At 45.2% G+C, this 17,114-nt stretch overlaps 1 protein-coding gene across 1 annotated transcript in view; it reads right to left on the bottom strand.

The window, feature by feature from the left end:
- The window catches only part of PTPRM (protein tyrosine phosphatase receptor type M), a 1,525,420-nt gene that overhangs the window by 1,150,923 nt on the left and 357,383 nt on the right, over window positions 1–17,114 (bottom strand). The window lies entirely within an intron of this gene.

Here is a 17,114-nt window from a genome sequence, read left to right as displayed (position 1 = left end):
AAGGATGCCCTGGGTCCAAAGTCAGGGCGCGCTGCCATGCAGCGCCAGTCCAAAGCACAAAAGCCTAAACATGGCAGGTGCCCACAAAGTGCTGGGCACCTGGGCATTGCAATAAAATAAACTGCGACAGGGTCCTCACTGACCCTTGGGCGCAAACTGCGCCATGCTGGAGCCACACAGGCTCTCTAAACAATGATGCCCCCACGTTGGAGCTCTCAGGCTCTGGCACAAAACATGCCTTCAGGGAGCCTCTCGGGGCTCTGGACTGCGTTGGGGCGACCCGCTGCCAACTGGGGCCGCCCTAATTGCACCACCAACACTGGACCTCACGGGGCCCTCAAAACACGTTGGGGCGACCCACTGCCAACTGGGGCCGCCCATGAAGCCTTCATGGCTTCCTGCTGGCACTCTGCAACGTTGGAGCGGCCCACTGCCATCTGGGCCGCCCTTGAAGCCTTCGTGGCTTCTCGGCATCGAGCGCGAGCTCGCGCTACTGCGGGGGAGGGGCGGACACCGACAACGTGTCCCGGCGCCCCTCCCCTGCTCTGCCCCACTCACCGGCCGTCTCCACGCAACGGGGAGCCTCGCGGTGGGGGCAGGCACCGACAATGTGCCTCGCGCCTGCTCCGCTTCCATCCTCAGGCCGCTCCTCTCGTGGCAGGGCTCCCTCCGCTCACGGGAGCCCTGTCAGCCGGCCGCCATCACTCTTCTCCTCTCTCCCGGGCCCGGCGGTGATCACGGCCATCTTGAAAACACGCCGGGGAGCCAGCCAATCCCGTCGCGGCCCCTGGGACGTACCTCCAGCAGCACCCGGGGGTCAGCCACTCACAGCGCGGCTCCCGGGACAGCTTTTGATGACGCGGCGGCACTTCCTCCAATAGAGGCGCAGCTCACCAGAACAGGCCCACAGCAGCGGCCAATCACAGCGCGTCTTCTTCGACGAGCCTCCAGGCAGCAACCAATCAGGTCGCGGCCCCTTCGTGATTCCTCCCGCAGCCTCTTGTCACCTTCAGGCCCCCGGGCAGCAGCAATCACGGCGTGGGCAGCCGAAGTTAAATGAGATAAAATATAAGCGAGGTGGGCACTCGCCAGGGCGGGCAGAGCGCTCCTCAGCGCTATAATCAAAATAAAGCGCTCTAAAGCGCTATGGGGCAATAAAGCGCTCCCAAGGCGCTAGGAAGTCCAGATAAAAGCGCTCTCAAGCGCTTGGGGAAAATAAAGCGCTCCAAAGCGCTAGAAAACAGGCAGAGCGCTCAGGGGGAAGCACAGCGCTTCCAGGTGCTAGAAATCCCACACAAGCGCCCTCCAGAGGAAAATGCAGCTTCTCCATGCTGCAAAGATCCCAGAAATTCCCAGGGGTCAAGCAAAGTCCCCCCCATCAGCCCAGCAAGGCAGAGGGGTCCCCCAGGAGTCCAGGAAAGTCCATCAGAGGTCCAGGAGCTGGGCAGGGCCCAGGGATTCCCCTGAGCCCCAGCAGCAGCATGCCCCTGGCAGATTCAAGTCAGAAACAAGAACATGTTGGAAGGGATTACAACACCTTCTTATACAGTGCAAAACCTTTGAAGTCCTTTGAAGTCCTTTGAAGCAGGCAGTGTGAGAACCAGCTGGACTGGTTTAGAGGGAAGTCCCCTTCAGTATCAGGGACAGAGGTGTCAGTCGCCCAGCGGGAGGTGGAGCCAGCTTTGGAGTTACACAGGAACAGCCCTTCACTATCAGGTGCCATCTCCTCCCACTTCCCTGGCAGCAGATGCTGCCTTTCATCCATGGGCTGACTCAGACAACCTCCTGGGCTCTCCAGCCCCTGTCATCCTCAAACCAGACAGTCAATCCACAAGCAGGCCCATGCACTCTGGGCCAGGCTCACCAGCCAATCACACGCTAGCAACAACCTACACAAATATGCCAACTTCCAAAAGTAGTACTTCTAGACTAGACACAGTCATGTCGCATACATCATTTTGCAGCATTCACTCTCACGAGTTGATACATACCAAACTCGCCCCTGCACTCCCCACACATCAGGAACTACCATGGGCATACATACTCCCCATTCATTCCTATGGGAGGGCAGGTCACTCACCACACATACAGAGAGCTCATGCACTTTACACTGTACCACAGTGAAAAAGTGCGCAGAGGCCTAAAATCACCAACACCAGGTTCCATAAATAGGCTAGGAAAACGCAAAAAGTCTAGGGGTGAACCTGCCTAATGGGCCGGGTCCAACAGGTGATATTTGCTGCTGAGGATAATTTTCGATCTTTCCAATCCCCCGAATTAATGGCAAATGTACTTTGTCAGCCGCATGAAAAACAAGCATTTACAATGCAACGGTTTTGCCTTTGGAAAACTTAAAGCTATTGGCAATGTAAATGACAATGCCATTTATTTATCTGTTTTCAAAACCAACACATAAATACAAATGTTGTCATTTACAATGCCAATAGCTCAAACTTTTCCAAAGGCGAAACCGTTGCATTGTAAATGCTTGTTTTTAATGGTATTTCTTTCTAGATTTGGGTTTCTACATGTCAAATGCAATCATGGCTATCTGTACTGAAAACAGGCAGAGGTTACTCTTAATCTACCAACCAGATCTGGGCGTTTATGGTTATGTTCCATGTCATATATTATCAGAAAGGTCCACAGTAAGGACTACCACCAATAACTGTTATGGATAGAAAGAAGATTCATTCCACTGTGTATATTCAGATTGGTTCTCCAAGGAACAGCATGGTTATAAATTGATGGTAGCAATGACTTGATGAACAAAGGTCTTCCCGACAGTACATTGCCGACACTCAAGTCTATACTTCACACAGTTACACACCAGACTTCGGGAGTCACACACTTTGTTTATATTTATTTTGGCTAGGTTGCGCAACGTTGGCTAGCAGTTAAGATACAGATCTCTCAAATCATCGGCCCAGCATTCCAATCATAAGAATTGGAAAGTTCTGCTTATTTAGTGGAGAAGCTTGTTCTCAGTGGACTGCGTTTCAGCCCACAGTAATTGCCAGTTTCTGAGATTAATTCAAGAAATCCGCCCATCCCTTTTTTTTTTTTCATCAAGCCTATTATTTCAAAGTCGCTTTGCTGACAAATGTACTACTGCTATTGAGCGTAACAGCCCTAGCCTCACTAACATTTCATAGACTGTTATAGTGCATTTATTTTCTATCTCCAATTTTGATTCTTAATTTAATTATAATACTGATATTACTTTGCTATATTTTTCATTGTACTTTATTTTGATGCCAACAATTCCCTGACGTTTTCGTAAATGTATCCATAATTAACTGAGGCAAGCATCCTTTAAGTTTTCAAGGTGTGCAGGACTTAGAAATCCCAGGCAACCCCCCAAATAAGATACCAACATCTACCTTTGAAAAACATAATCAGGACGAGCTTTACTTCAGCGGAAGTGCTTCACCCCCGTTGGTTCGGCACCTCTAGAAATGATTCAAGAAAATGCAACAGTGCCTGGCAGAAAATCTCTCGTATGAAACTAAGCATTTACAATGCAGGGGTAGATAGGACATTAAAAGTACTAAATTGTCAAAAAGAGGCTGGACATGGAGACAATACACTGGAAAGGGTAAGCTGAATGGTTAATCACGGTTGTGACCAGCCGCGGTCTGTGCAGGACACAGCGGTGGGGCGGTGGGGAGAGGTAAGGGGAGTATTTCGAGGGACGATGCAGAGGGAATACTAATTATTTATTTAATTTTCCCCTGTGCATCGTCCCTCTAAATCCCCCCTCACCCAGCCCCATCGACCAACCGCTGTTACCAGCACAGACTGTGGCTGGTCGTGACTGGTCACCTCACGCAGCCAAAAAACATCCAGAAAGTGTGCAGAGTACAGCTGAGACAGAATTGTGATGACTCAGGCTGGGTACAAGTGCTGGAGAATGCAACACTGTTCTGACCTTGCTGTGAATCACAATAAAGGCACACACCGATGATTGTGACATAATTTTCTCGTCTTGATAATTGTCACGACTAAAAGAATGAGATGCTGTAAAAGTCAAGAAAATGTATACACCGATTGAGATATAATGCCCTGGCCTGGCTGATTTGTCAGGGCAAGGAATCAAGACCAACGTACACAATAAAGATAGTGACACAATGACCTGGACCTTATGGACTGTTAGGGCTCAGAACCACCTCTTGAAAAAGGAGAATAATACAACAAGAGCAAGGAGTGCATCTCATCAGCACCTGAAGCCAATGAGTAGCCAATACGGTTGATGATTTATGCCTGGGGCATGCAACAAGAAAGGGGTAAATACTAGTCAATATGTGTCAATAGACAAAAGGTGCAAAAGATGTGTGTCTTTCTATTGATAATGGTAAACTATTATCTTGGGTGGGTAAACAGTGCAGAATGCTGCTTTCGCCTGTCTGTGCTAATAATGATTCTGTTTGGTTGCAGGCTCAGGCAGGATGGGAGAACTGTGCGTCACCTATGCTGAATAAAGACTTCCCAAGCGTGCTGTATCCTGCTGGGTCTCGCCTTGAGGTGTACGAAGAACCATAATGACCCAGCAGTAAGCATGGAGGTTAGTGGATGGCCCCTCTCCACTGTCCTAGAGAAACTAAGCGGGCTCGGGGCAAGAGCTGCTGAGAAACCCCTTGGCCCTTGTAAGACGGGATACAGAGTTTTCTTGTTTGATCGTGATTCTTAAACAAAAAAAAAAGGAATTCTGATCAAAGTCATACTAAGTCAACAAAAATCCAACTCTTACACACTCTACGCACACAACAGATGACTAAACCAGCCTGAAGAAGAAAAGGTGTCCACTTTATCCTTCAACCTCATTGAAGGCCACTCCATCACTCAAAGCAAACCATTTCAAATATTCAAAGAAACTGCTCTGAATTCAATTGGTGTATTAACCACTGCAAACCCATAATGCTGTTGCAGAAAAAACCTTCCTGCTACATTCGGGTGCTTTTGAATAGTTCCAAATGCCGTCAACTCCTAACATTGACATGAGCCAGCAGATATTCTAGATCATTTCCACATCTGCATGGTAAGGTGAAGCACCTAATAATTACTGTCTTTGCAAGTGGTGTTTTCTGGCTGAGTGGGAAAGTGTAACTGTAGGCTTTTGTCTTCCACTCAGACAATTGTGTGTGATGTTCCTTTGTTGATAGAGTGGCTACAGCAGCAGCCAAGCCGGTGTCTTAGAACCATGTCACAAAGAACCATGCTAAGTTTCAGCAGATGTAGGCCAACAACCATGCCGCTTAAATGGTCGCGCCAACTGGCTTCTGAGGTGAGGTTTACTAAAGGGACCAGAGGTCACCAGGATGGGTGGGGCACTGCTTGCTCCACTCTCTTCACTCACACATGGTGGGTTAACCAGCGGAAGGAGCATGGCTTGATCATGGTATACTCAATTGCCCTTTCCCCCACCCTGTGGCACAGGGTGCATTGGGGAGAACTGAATGGGGATCTACGAGTGGCTAGGAAGGCCAGCAGGGAAGTGTTTAACGCATGCATAACACGCTAAATCGCGGGCTTTCCTATCTGAAATGCCCGCTGTTTAAGGCAGTTAAAAAGAGCCTGGACAAAAAACGAATTACCATTTCAGAAGTGCCAATTAACATACTGTAGTCTTTAGGATGCTAAAGGCCACTCCCGGTGGCTATGTGGTATTACGGTTAGCGAGGTCTGCTGTGAGGTGCTGCCTGCTCTCTCCCCTATGCTTAGCATGGTGCTGCTTGTGAGGCCCGAGCTCAAGTCAGCAATATTCATACACACACCTCCATCCTCCATCCATTAAAACATTTTCTATTATTTCATCAATAATCTATTCACCATACACCCACCAGCCAACACTCAATGCGAATTTACCACCAGTGTAGCATCTCTCGATTCACCGTTCATTCGGACTACTACAGAATTTAGCAGAATGCAATAGAGAAAGCCTCCATAACTGGACGCAAAATTCCAGGGAGGGTACCTAAACTGGTCAGAAGATGACAGAGGCAGACTCAAAAATTGGCCACAACAATGAATGTGGCTCAAAGAGATTCAATTGAAGTACCAGACAATATGCCAGAGGTGGCTTTCAGATAGTGACACTATGCCAGCAATTACTGTAAACTGAAAGCAATGCTCCAGGTGAGGTATAACAATTGAAATTCAATTTTGCAGATGACCCCTTCAGAACAGGAATATCGTATAGGCGTAGAAGCTGCTACCAACATTACCCTGGGAATCTTTTGCTGCCAATGGTCTTAGCGTCACAATGGTAGTAGCAGGAACGGAAAGTAAAATGGACTCTAACTTGCTGCGAAGCAACTCAAAGGCTAATGAAATGCTATGGGTGAGACATGGGTCATGTCATGAGGGGAGGAGATCAAAGAGTGCTTGCTTTCACTATTGGTACCCTGACATGTCCGCGACTCGACATTAATGCTGCAAAATGTCCCTGGGCACTCGTAATAACACCTTACTAGTGATGTGCATAACGCACAACCACAACCCATCCCCCCTTTCGTTGCTGGCTTCATTCTCTCTCTAGATGCACCTTCCGAATTACCTTCACTATGCACGTGGACCATCCTATTGTTTACCTACTTTAAGAGCATCCAACAAAGGAATTCAAAGATGCTCATGGGCAGGTTAATTCTTGTACTGCACCTCTCTGTGCATACAGGAAAGTTTGAACTGTTGTTGCTCATGTTGCACCATTTCTGCACGCATGGGAGGGAGGCTTGCACTTCTCCCAAGGGCGGCTCCTCAGCTATGGCGGAGAAGTGTCGCCCCACTGCTGAAAGGTAGCAGGCAGAAGAAAAATAAAATGACAATAAAACTATTTAGCTTTTTTTGTTTTGACTTCCAATCTGCTAATCTAGGGTGAGGTGGGGCCAAGTCGCATCAGCAGCAGGGGTAGGAGGAGTGGTATGCACTGAAAGTGGGCATGTCAGTTTGGCCTGCCATTCACGTCCGGCCAAACTGACATGCACACCTGGATATCTCCAAGCTGTTTCTTGGAGACATCCACAGAGCTCAGGGACTACCAGTCCCTGCTGGACTGTCCCGCTCTGCCAAATCCCAGGTGCGGCCAAGCTGTTAGCTAGGGCCGGTTTTAGCCGATTTTGTTACAGGGAGCCAATATTGCCAGCCTCCGGTAACAAAAAGGTCCCACAAGGGGCCCAAAACTAGCCCCCACCCTAGTGGTCCACCGGGTAAACGCCCGCTGCCCGCTACGGCCAGTCCAGCCCTGCTCTTTCCCCTTAAAGTCCTGCCTGCATTCCTGCAGTCATATTGCAACTCATACATTAAAGATGCTGATGGTGGTCTGCAGGTAACCTCAACATGCACATTTATTTCCAACCAAAAACAATTACATTGAGGGCTCGCCTACATACCAATGTTTCTTGGCTGCTGACTGCATTGTATATAAATGAGCATTATATGAAGATTTCATGTACATCATGCTATAAATAAACGCACAATTGCCATTCTTCTATGGTGTTAAAATGGTACCAACGTTTGCCTGCAAAACTGAACGCTGACAATTAGTAACTTGCTTTAAAAACAGAATGCATTTCTTTGAAGCTGGAACAATGCCCTGTAACATAAATTCACATCGTTGTCATCTCTCCAATATGTAGGGCTGGCCGCGTAGAACAGCTTTTAATACAAAGAAGACGAGGAAATGTTTTGATCGGGGCAAAATTGGCAGAGTATTGTATTTCCTTGCATAAAGCTTGGATGAAGCTGACATTTTCCCACTGGTGCAGCAGTAATTTACAGGCATCTTTTAAGTGGTGGCAATTAGAATAATCATTAAAATGTATCTTAATTACAGAATCCGTGCTAGTTTAAATTCTAATGAACAGTAATTAACCTGCAATTAGTTTTATTACACCCACGTTTCTGTTGTGATGTCGACACAGCTTTAAATTGATATCCGACAACCGATTGCACTTCTGCCTATCGGAAGGAGAAGAGAACCGTGCCAGACTCCAGGCATCACACTGTCAATACCAGGCAATGCCCAATCACCCAACAGAATTAGTAGAGTGCAACCACATGAAAGATGATAACGCGGTTTACTATGCAAGCCAATAAGTGGCGGTGCACCAACAGCAGACCACAACGAGGAACAGAGTGCACTTTCAGCAAACAGGAAGGTAAACCTTAAAAGCAGATCTTCAAAGACTAGAATCAATCAGACCATAGGTGTGGAAGTTAGAGATAAGCAACCTGTGTACACCCCCAGCTCAAACACCGCATGTTTGCTTTGGAAGGTCTGGGCACTTTTACTACGCACAGAGAAAGCGACAAATTCCCACGCCATACACGTGGCAATCACTTGCTTCGATTAGAAGGCTTCTTGTGTACTGTTCAATTCGTACTGGGAAGGTCTTTGCGAAATCTTTCCACCAGCATTGCCTTTGAAAGAAGCAATGCAGCAGAAATGCCTGTCACAAGAATAGATTTCCTACTGATGAAATTCCTAAAACACTTTGGCTCTCAAGAAGGCGCCCTGGGCCCAATGAAATGTACTTTGGTCAATAGAAAGCATTTAAGAAAGTGCTGAAGGTGTAGGTGGAGCGGTCAGTGTGACGTATGTTTCAAATTAAATTCTGACTTGTCGTGAGTCTCACACCTTGGACCACAATTCCACTTCGGGCCATTCATAGAGGCTTCACTCATCAAGTATTATATAAGGCAGTCATAATCCATACTGAGACCATTAACTCGAAGTCCAATACCCGTACAAACTGAGCCCGCGGAATCTTGAACAATGAGAAGTGTCTTTTTATATATCTCCGAACACTGAATTAAGAAGAGAGTGAGATCTAATATCTACAGGCCATTCCGTCAGCAGAAACCACGAATAAAGCTTGCAATAAAAAGTGGGTGTGTCTAAAATAACATCGGACCACAGTCCCTATTAACCTCGTGCCTCTAGCCAACTTATGGTCTTAATTGGGCAAGAAGCAGCCAATGGTAAAGCCAAGAATTTTGCCTGATGGCGGCATGCAATCACACCCCTCAGAGCAACAATCCCCATGTGATCTTGCCTCTAGGTTACCTTCCCCACTTACTGCATCTCGTCCAATTGTTCTATATTTTGTGGTAAAGTAAGAGGTCCATTATGATGGACGCCAAGAACTTACAACTAGGCCCAATCTTGTCATTAGCGGAAAGGAAGACAATAATTTAGAAACTGTTCTGCAGTCTAGGTAACGCACCACACTCGCAGATGAGAAGGAGGGTTGCGCTTTCTTCGTCACACCTCTATTTTTCAGAGCAGTCTTCAGTGGGTATGATCCTTCCCACTCTGACTAAAGGGCCACATTTGTCTCCAAAAGGAATGGCTACAGAAAATGATGCACCATGTATAGAAATGTTTGCTTTTCCTTCACATCATTGTGTATCAGATGTTAGCGCCTGATACTTTTACTTTACAAAACACCAGCAGCCAACCACCCAACAGTAAATCACACATCAGTCAGCTCAGGAGGCCATTTTAAGGAATGGAAATGACTAGAGAGGATTTCGATTCCGCAGTTAAACCATGATTTCAAGTTGAGATACATCCAGGGAGTCCCCTGCTGTTACACCTGGCGTCTTGCCCTTCATGTGTCATCAAGGATGCCATCTTCTAGGGATTCAGTTACCCAAGTGCTGCAAGGTCATATGTTCGGGTGAATATGTGTACAGCATCGACAGAGCAATCTGTGCTCGTGAATTTTCTGTGACTCTTTACAGTGACTGGGAAGCATGCTGAATGCTCTGAGCTCTTGAACATCAAGGAAAGCCAGCTATAGTCCTTCCTGAACACAGATTTTGACAACATCAGGGCCCCCCGCTTGGTCCTTAGGGGTGTTTGTGATGGGGCAGAGACAGATGTAGCTTTAAGATTGGAGAACAGAAGCAACTTAAAAGTACACTTTATTTAAAATTCTACTTCTAAGCCAAGAGCTGGTTGGTGTCCAGCTGGATTACCTGGTAGAAATGTTTTCTAAAAGAAAGGAAATCTATTAGTCAATAAGATAATGATTTGATAGCTTCATTATTAAGCTTTTTGCCTCGAAGACATCTCCTTGTGCCCCTTGATACAGTTCCTAAAATGCAGCCCTTTTGGACAAAGATGCCTTGACATTACCTTCACTGCAGTTAAGAACCTTTTCATCTTTGCCTCTGAGCCTCATGTGCATTTCCCGATTACACCTCAAGTGCAATATAGGACACTATTTGGACACTGTTATTAATCCGAAGAATATTAATAATAATAAATACATTTAAAGTAAGTGCAGGAGCACAATTTGTTTTGCCAAATGCTGGGACAGTTGAACACCAGGAGTAACTAGCCCTAACTCCATCTAATGCCTCTTTCAACCACCACCCTACTATTCTCATCTCTCTATCACATTCCTGAAAGTTCTTTTCAGTCCTGCTTTCTCCCTTTGACACAGTTTTGTCTTTTGTGTCTTGTTTTTGTTTTGCTGCCTTCTCTCTCTCTCTTTTCTGCCTTTGTTTCTTTGCTCTCTTGCAAAGTTTGAAGACATAAAGTTCCTGTCCCGAGTGCTAGTGTCTACATGTAATTACCGGCGACTATTATACAACTGAAGATAGTAACAGCAGGGCCGGCTCTAGGGCCGTGCGATCGGTGCGACCGCCCCCGTTGACTTTGGGCGGTGGCGTCATTTTTCAAAATGTGTATTACCATTTTAAAAACACCTGCTGCCTCGTTTACTGGCCTCCAGCAACTTTCAGACATCAATTAAAATGTCAAGAGATGTCCGGTGATTCTTCTTCTTCCTGTAAAGAGACCGGAGGTTTCTCTAGTGGAAATTTTGACTCATCCAACGGTAGTGCAGAGGGTTAGAATGCCTGCAGCTAAGAACATGTACCATGCAGATAACAAAGTGCATATAATGTAAATAGGTCAGTGGGCTACTGCTTTTGTAAGAGAGCTCCTTTTGTTACTTGTCGCTTATAAGGCAAAATCGTAATATAGAACATTGAGCTATTAACTGTCGTCCTAGAGCTGCATGCAAACTGCAAGGTGTATGTTAAAGCTATATGTATTTTTGCCCCGTCTTTCATTATCCTAATCTTGTGAAAAGGGTTCAATTGGGTAGAAAACAATTCTTATTATGAATGAGAACCCCCATACAATAATGTTACGTTTTAAATTCTGAATTTGTGCCTTTCCTGAACAAGAACTTTAACTATATTGCCTACCAGTATCAATGACATGTCACTCCTACACTACACCTTGTAGTACTGTCTGATGTAACATTTCCTATACACTGATTTACCCACATAATATTGTCTCTGTGTAATGTGTGTGTGGTGTAAAGTGCTCGGACACCTTGCAATGGTATGAGTGGTACTATAAAACAAAATTAATCTGAGAGACAGTGGTTATGGAGACTTGAGAGGCACTGTTAAAGGGTGCTAGTGAGGGAATCCGTGGCAGAGGTGGTCATTGGGGGGGAAGCGCCAACAGACGCTGTGGCACCGGGCGCTACCAGCACTAAAGCTGGTCTGATGAAGCCCAGACATTATCAGAAAATGGCACACTACAGAAGTGCACCATCTTCTCCAATAATCTGGAACTCTAATCGCTTCCTAGGCTCTTAACCATCAGGACTACTTTGTAGGAAAGCTTTAACGTTGTGTGTCAGAAGGAGGACATTTTCCAGTCCTTCTGAGCAGGATAAGTCTGTGTTCCAAATCTACAGCACTAAAACCACAGATGGTGTGAAGTATCAAACCGTACAGTTCAATTTCACTCCAGTAAATAGTGCACAAGCTACCATAATTAAAAATCTACCCCATTTATCGTTGTTTTATCAATCCACAAGTTCACTTTGGAACTGAAAACGCAAAGGAAAACTTGCAGGTTCCTACCCGGATTCCTTTTTTGGGTTTCGCCTGCACAGTAATCTCTTGTCAACAAAAAAAAAAAAGCTTAAAACAGACTTAGAGCCCACCCATTACTTACAATTGGTTGGCTTTAACATCACTTGTTTACCTACTTCTTCCTGGGGTTTGGCTGTTTCTCCTGCCGTGGTGCCTGAACCAAGAACAGCTTCCTGTCTGCAGTCACTGTCCTTTGACTGAAGTGTGAGAATTGACCATTATGAGCGAGGCGTACTACCAGATTTTTGGCGTTACTGTTTTTTGCTCGTTCTACAATTCTGTGCACTTCACTCTGCTAACCAGTATGACAGAGCATGTGCTGCCCCTTTAAACCTAATATGAAACTGGTATATTTAACTTACCTGTGTGGCCTCTGTAAACAGTGCTGTATGGCCCTAGGTACAAAGGGTACCCGGACTGCAGCATCCATTGCAAATGCACTCCAGTGACAGTGAAAACATGACTGCAGGCCTACCACATATATCCTGGATGTTGAGGTTTTAAACTGCAAATTAGTCCTGTGAAAGTCATCTCTTTTGAGAGGTCAAAACCTATTTTTAATATTTATAAATATAGGCTTTATTGCCCATAAGGTAGGGTGCATGGTATATGTAAAGGTAGGACTTCATGGAATTTAATGTTAAACATATCCTTATCGAGAGAAAAACATAAAACAAATTTCACTGTAGCAAGGCAGTTGACGGTCCATGGGAAAACACTGGATTACATTGCTATGTTTATTAATACTAATGTTGATGAGAAGACAGAAAATAATTCAACAACTATTTAATAGTTATCAAAAAAATCCAATTCAAGGGTGAAGTCGGATTTTTGATACATGTTAAGGAAAAGGTACTTTTAGTAAGTTACATTTTCTGGCCTAAAACTTTAATAGGCCCATTTGCATTTGTTTCCCACTTCTCCCGGCCAGTAATTAGTAATTGAATAGGTGGGAATGAGAGTGGAATGCCTCCCAGGCACACAAATAGGCAAACCTGAATGGGCAGAGAACCTGATAGAATATCGAGTGTGGGGCTGTGAGCATACTTTTTGACATTAGTCTCATCTCCTGCGTGGCAGGCCTTCTGGAATTTAAATGCAACAGTTAGGGTGCACTTCAAGGGGTGAGAACAGAATGCCAGAAAATCCGACTTTTTTCTGCCATACTTCTGTCTCTGAGGTTATTGGGGATATAGTGACTACTTCAAACTTGATTTTAGTGTTAGATTTGAGACTGCACTGGGATTAGCATAGTACATATTCCGCATACTCCCCTAGCTCTAGGAACCCAAGTTTATTGTGGCCAGACTGTTGACATCTTGGAAATGCCCAAAGTAAATAGCGTTGGCCCTCGAAATTTCTACCTCATTGTTTAGGGCATGCCCAGAAGACATTCCTACCTACTAACTTGTGCCAGGCATAAATGTGGCACCTCCAGAGACGCACTTCAGAACACTCCTGGAGCTGAGGAAGAACAGAAGGTGAGTGAACCTGCTGTCTGTGACCTGAGAAAAACTCTGAAAGGACAAAACCTTCTCTTTCTTGAACCCAGGGCAACAAAGTGGTTTCCAAGGGCCATAAGGTTGACCTACTGTTAAAGCGGCATGAACACAACAAGCTCAAAGAGGCCTTTTCTTACAACTGCCCCACTGAACAGTGGCATATGGTCCTGAAATGGATCCTGCTGTTTGGCCTCTGCCTTACATACTGTGATTGTCAAAGTTCCTCCTCTGATGTCCTGGAGTCTTTTGACGTGTACTCCTGTGGTTGATTGGTACATAAAGGATCTAAGTCTGATTGAAAAATGTTTGCCCAACACGAACTTGGTTGGTGTATCAGACCCACACTCCGCCACGGTGAATGTCATTTTGTGCCTAGGTCCTGGACTATCAAGACAATTGACTATCACTAACGCTTAATGTTTCTTAGTTCTACTTCTGCTTAAAACTTTAAAAATTCATATCTCTGGTTCCCCTAATTGAATTTTTGTCATTTTGGTGTAATTTTGTTTATTGAAGTTTACTCAAATTTTATAGTTCAGATTTGGATTTTTATTGTTTTGCATTTCAACTTTATTGATGTTTAAGTACTGCACAGATACTTTGAAGACTGACTTAAGTTTAATCTTTCTGCTCTGTGACATAGCAACCATGGGGTTAAGCTGAGGTTACTTTATTGACTTCAAGGGTTTATTTACCCTGACATGTGTTGAGATAGCTCCTTGAAGTGGGTAGTCACCCCCTCAAACCCCACCCCCAATATTAATCCAAGTTCTAACAAAGTATTACTTGTTTCCTTCCACTACTCAGTTTTCAGCTGCAAAGCTTTTTCTTTTCCTTTGTGGCAAGCACATCATATATGCTTGTACTTTCCAACTACCTCCCTTGTGTAATTCCCCCTATTCATTGGCTGTTTTGCTCTTTCAATGGCCGTGTGCTTCACCCTGCCGGGTAGTGCGCACACTCTTGTGTAGTTCTTCACCTGCATTGCTTTCTTGGTCGTATGCTCCTCCCCAAGCTCCATGTTGCACTCTCTTGTTTGTCCGTTTGCTTCCCCCAGCACGTTTCCCTCTCTGTTTGTTTCCCTACCATCCCCCCACAGCCTCTCATGTAGCGTCCACCCACCCTGTGTTGCCTTCCTCTGCCCTTCTGTTGCTGCCCCTTACTCTCCGGGATTCCAATCCCTCTCTTCGTGTTGCTTCCTCTCACCTGTGCTACTTCCCTTCACCACCTCATGTTCTTTATCTCGGACAGGAAACAAAAAGCGTTAATTTGTAGGTGTGCTCAAGCTTGGTGCGTGTCTACATAATCACTTTTGTCTTTTTTTAGCCATGGTGCACAGCATGGCTAATACTATTGGAAAAACCAATAGGTCTTTAAGGTGAGACTTGTTGGCTTTGCTAATGTTAAGTTATTAAACCATATATCACAAAAAAATGGAGAACAAAATAGAAATCGCTGTCTTAACATGGTGACCCTATGCTTGCAATGAAAATTAAAAATGTAAAAATAACCACTGCACATAATTATAACATAGCAACAGTACGTTCATTTCCTTCCAGGTAGGTACACTCAAAAACATGTAAAGAAGCTATTTTAGCTTCAAAGCACATCACAGGAAATTATGATACTTATTAACAGAGAGAAAAGGATTGAATTACTATAAAATGAAGACAGTTTAAATTCACATGTCCGATTAAAAAAATAAAATAAAAGATAAATATTTCAAAGAAAAGCCACAACAATTACTAAGTTACAGAGTGGTAATGTTCCCCATCCTAATGGATTTCCGGTGGAGCTGTTTCGATGTTTATCAGAGCGCGTACCTAATCATCTGTCAGCAGGATATATACCGAGGCTAGAAATATGGAAGGTCTGTCCCCGAATCTACTAATGGCCATGGTCACACTAATAAGGAAAACAAGGAAAACCCCACTGCAGGATCACAATTAATTCAGGCTGATTTCACTGCCAATTATGAAGTGTAAAACTCTGGCCAAGAATAGACTTTACACCTGCATTAACAAAATGGTACACCCAGACCAGTCTGGTTTTATGCCCAGTTGAGGCGATAAAAGCGGCACAAAAAGGGGTGGGGATGTACGGAGCATCTGAACCAATCAAACACTCACACCAATTCAACAGATCTGGGTTTAATCCATCACCGTTCTTTAGCCCACTCCGCCACCCCAGTTCAGACATGGCCATATACAAATCAGTCTGACCCTGTGCCTAATGGGAACAGTCCAGCCCGAACTGTCAAGCCATGCCTTCCCTGGACCGGAATTCAAGCTTCCTAGGATGGACGGAGCCACCCCCTTGAGGATGTGAGTGTTTGATTGGTTCAGATGCTCCGTCCATTACCACCCCCTTTTGTACCGCTTTGTTTGTCATAAGTTGGCAGGGTATGCTCAGACGTGAGTCCCTTGCTCACTTTGCCACTGGATTCAAGCAAGCCTGGCTGAAGACGGCTGTAATGCCAGAAACCGGGAAACAACACTTCCAATGCAACTTTTACAACGCACTACCTTTACAACAAAACTTTCACAATGCAACATCCATTACAATGCATTACATTACAACGCAACCATTACAACGCATGTCACTACAACGCATACCACTACAACGCATGTCATTACAACGCAGTCATTACAACGCAGTCATTACAACGCAGTCATTACAACGCAGTCATTACAACGCAGTCATTACAACGCATACCTACACTATGCAACACTCACCCTACTGTTGCACCCCCTGGAGTTAGAATAGTAATTTTTACCCCTACACTATCCAATACTTACCCTACTGTTGCACCCCCTAGAGTTAGAATAGTAATTTTTACCCCTACACTATCCAATACTTACCATACATGCAATGTAATGGTATGCGTTGTAAATGTAGTATGGGTTGTAGTGGAATGCGTTGTAAAGGTAGTTTCAAACAATTTGTTGTAATGGCATGCGTTGTAATGGATGTTGCGGTGTAAAAAATGCATTGTAAAGGTATGCGTTGTAAAAGTATGTGTTGTAACGACATACATCCCCAGAAACCGGTCCTAGGAAGCTTGTTTCCGGTCCAGGGAAGGCATAGCTTGGCAGTTAGGGCTGGACTGTCCCCATGAGGGACAGGGTCAGACTGATTTACATATGGCCATGTCTGAACTGGGGAGGCAGAATGGGCTAAAGGAAGGAGTTGGATTAAACCCAGATCTGTTGACTGGGTGTGAGTGTTTGATTGGTTCAGATGCTCCGTCCATCACCACCCCCTTTTGTACCGCTTTGTTCGCCATAAGTTGGCTGGGTATGCTCAGACGTGAGTCCCTTGCTCACTTTGCCACTGGATTCAAGCAAGCCCGGCTGAAGACGGCTGTAATGCCAGAAACCTGTCCTAGGAAGCTTGTTTACGGTCCAGGGAAGGCATGGCTTGGCAGTTCAGGCTGGACTGTTCCCATGATGCACAGGGTCAGACTGATTTGCATATGGCCATGTCTGAACTGGGGTGGCAGAGTGGGCTACAGAACGGTGATGGATTAAACCCAGATCTGTTGACTGGGTGTGAGTGTTTGATTGGTTCAGATGCTCCGTCCATCACCACCCCCATTTGTACCGCAGTTGAGGCGATAAGGCATAATTTCAGGAGGCTCAGTTTAACTCTAGAGCACATGTGCTCAATGACAGAACCAACAGTGCTTTTGTGGCCCGATACATA

Source organism: Lissotriton vulgaris, chromosome 4_1, assembly GCF_964263255.1.
Source record: "Lissotriton vulgaris chromosome 4_1, aLisVul1.2, whole genome shotgun sequence".
Classification (NCBI taxonomy): domain Eukaryota; kingdom Metazoa; phylum Chordata; class Amphibia; order Caudata; family Salamandridae; genus Lissotriton; species Lissotriton vulgaris.
Note: the sequence above shows the minus strand (reverse complement) of the source record. Positions and strands in the feature narration are given on the sequence as shown.